Below are 3,196 nucleotides of genomic sequence, written 5' to 3' on the forward strand. Positions count from 1 at the left end.
TGTCTGTGTGTCTGTCTGTACTTGCAAGGCGTAGGAAAAGATTACATCCTTGAAGTCATTACATACCTTCAGAAGTTATTTTGTTGTTTGTAATTGCAGCAGCAAATGTTCCTGAGCAGCAATTTATTATTTCAGCGCAACAGCTCCGATAATACAAACAGTTGTATGCCTTCTGAAGCTCCTACAGTATACAGCTTAAGCCTTGTCTTAAACAATCCCCTTATTCTTTTTGGAGTTGTTTTACTACAGGACCAGAAAACTGAGTTGGGAGATGGCCTCAAGACAGATCTTCAAAGGAGAAACGAGACTTCCTGTGGAAGAGCAGTGAGACAGGCTGCTAGCAAGTAAACTTCTGCCAGCACAGTGGTGTCAGCGAGTGTCAGAAATACTCTGCTTTGGCTTACGCTGCTGCCCTAGTTTCCATAACAGCAGTTTCTCGTTGTTTTTGTATATAAAACAACTTGATTGTGAGCTGCTGATTGCTCCTCTGCTGTTAGTATCAGCCTGATGTCTGGTGTGCACAGGCTTTCCCTTCTTTCCTCAGTTCCTTCTCTCCACAGGCAGTGAATGCTTCTTGGGAAAGACTTCAACATAACTTATCCTCTTGAATATTAATTTATATAGAGAGCCAATAAATTCCAAGATTGTAGTGAAAGGTGGAAGCTTTTTCAACCTCTGAGGACAGCAAAGAGGCAAATGTTGAGTTTGTAGATCCGAAGAGGGGGAAAAGACCTGACGAAACAAATTATAACAACTACCTCTCTCAAGACACAGCTTACTGCACTGGAGGAGATGCTTTCATAGCCTGTTTCTGATCAATTAGTGTTGTAAAAGACTGGAAAAAAAATGAGGCATTAAAAAATGAAGCGTCCTTTAACAGTAACACATCAAAAACTGCATTTCTTCGTAAAGGTACTGGTGCCCACGCCTGCTTTGGTAGCTGCAGTTCTCTCAGTCATAGTGTGTCCGAGGAGCTGCTGCTTCTACTTTCTCAGAATTGCTCTCTCAGAACTAGAGAGGAGCCCAGAAACTTTATTTTTATTTTTTTAACTGGTTTTCTTAGGTATTAGTGTTCACATTCAGCTACATCCTGGTTATGTGCCCATAGGCCCAGGCACTGCCCTCCCAGGGCACTCTTCTCCCACTGGTATTTCTCGTTCTGACTGTTGGAGGGACTGTAAAGACTACATGGTCATGGGGTGTGGTTTAACCAGAGGTTTCTCAGCTGATTTTAGGCCTTTTATGTTCAAAATAACTTGAAATATTCTTTTTCCCTCCCCCTCTGGGTTTGCTCTGCCTTGTTTTATCTATCCGTTGTCACCCTGTGGTTTTATTTTCTGGAGCCCAGGCAGAGACTGGTCCTGTCTCAACAAATTAAGGTGCAGTTTCACAACTGGATAAAATGAATTTTGGACAGACACAAACACACCCCAAGTCACTCAATTTAACATGGTCGGGGGTGGGGAGGCAGGTCAGGATTTGAGGACACATTCTTAAGAAAATAGCACTAGAAATCCAAGAGGACTTCATCCAGTAGGCTCCAAGCCCAAGGACAGCATGACTGCTGGTGTTTGCCCGAGGAGATTCGTGCACCTGCCCCCTCTGAAGCCAGCTGATGCACAGGGCAAGGTTTGAGAGGTAAGCAAGGGAGAAGTGCCCTGGCACCGTGGCAGTAGGTCGAGTACACTTTTTGTAGGGGCAGTAAGCCCATCCAGGTGCTCTCTAGGTAGAGTCAGGCTGGGACTAACGAGGTCAGGTGTTACTTTGCACCAGCTCTGCCTGCTTCCAGCTCCTTTTGGAGTTGCTGCTGTGCCCTCACACTTCTCAACCTACCTGGGTCCAGAAAGACTTACTGTGAAGGTGTGAAGATAGGCAGCTGCCAGGCTTGAAGCAGCTCCTCATGTTTTATATGGTACCAATCCAATAACCTGCCTGGATGTGAGAGTCCGTGTGCCTCTAGAGACCCAGTTTGGGTCTGGAAGGAACACCAGTGCTTCCCTTATTCTGAAGGATTTCAGATCTCTTGCCTTTGACAAAGTCCAGCTGGCTGTTCTCGACAGGACACCTTGAGAAGATGCTCTACAACTCTTCCGGAGCGTGTCATTCATCCAGCTGCTTGCTCCAGACAGCTGCAGAAAAATGTATCAACCTTCTTCATACTTGAAAGAAGAGTCCAAGTCTTGGTTATCTCAACCGGCCTTGGAAATGTTCAGTAGCAATTATTTTTTTCTCATCTCCTTTCTACGTCTTTATTTTGGATCCTATCTTATGTTTCCTTCAGTTCTCAGCCCAGGATCGGTGTCTCAGGCTTGGACTTTGCTTCTCTCGCAAAGGAGCACTCCTGCCGTCCTCAACAGCCTAAACTGTATTATGATAAGGCCAAGGGAGTTTTTACTTCAATTTGAGGGGGGAAAAAAAAAAAAAAAGTCTGGGAAAGAATGTAAATTGTAAACATTGAATTCCTATAATCAGCAACAACGTAAGTGCCGGACTATACTAAGCATACACATGGATTTAATTTTCATTTTTTCATGGATCTCAGCTTGCAGATGATCGCGAAATAACTGGATAGCTCATTTAATGCGTTTTGGAGTAGGGGAATTTACAGCAGTAGCGTTCCTATGGACGTCATCCAGAGTATGTTCTGCAATTGTTGTGCCCTCCAATTCAGTAATTCAGTGGGTTTTGCTTAAAAAAATGCATAAAATGCTCGTGTGTGTGTGTATATGTATCTACCAGGTGAGCCATCTCAGCAAAATGCTCAGGGCCTGACTGAGTGTAGCCTCTGTGACAGTGACTGCCGTGTGTGGGGATGCTCAAAGGGATCCGAGCCTGCCTGTATGCAGTGTCCAGGAGGGTGGACATGAATCCGAGCTGCAGCCTCTAGGTGTTGCTGTAACACAAACGCAGGGACCTGGATTTTCAAACCTCGCTTCTAATTTTGGGCTGCCAGCTTTAGCCACCCTGGCTCAGTTTTAAAGGCTTCGTAACCCCCGTTGGCTTTAATTACATGTGCCATACAAGCAGGCCTGCAAAGTGCCCGTGTTGTCAGACTTGCTGTAGAACAACCAAAGCAAAATAAAATCAAATGAGTAGCTTTGGGGAGGCTTTTAATTAAAACCTGAAATGATAGCTCTGGTCCTTGGAGAATAAGCGAGAGAAAGACTTCTATTTTGGTTGCTACCAAGCACACAGC

This window comes from Aythya marila (genome assembly GCF_965140915.1).
Source record: "Aythya marila genome assembly, chromosome: 2".
Taxonomy (NCBI): Eukaryota; Metazoa; Chordata; class Aves; order Anseriformes; family Anatidae; genus Aythya; species Aythya marila.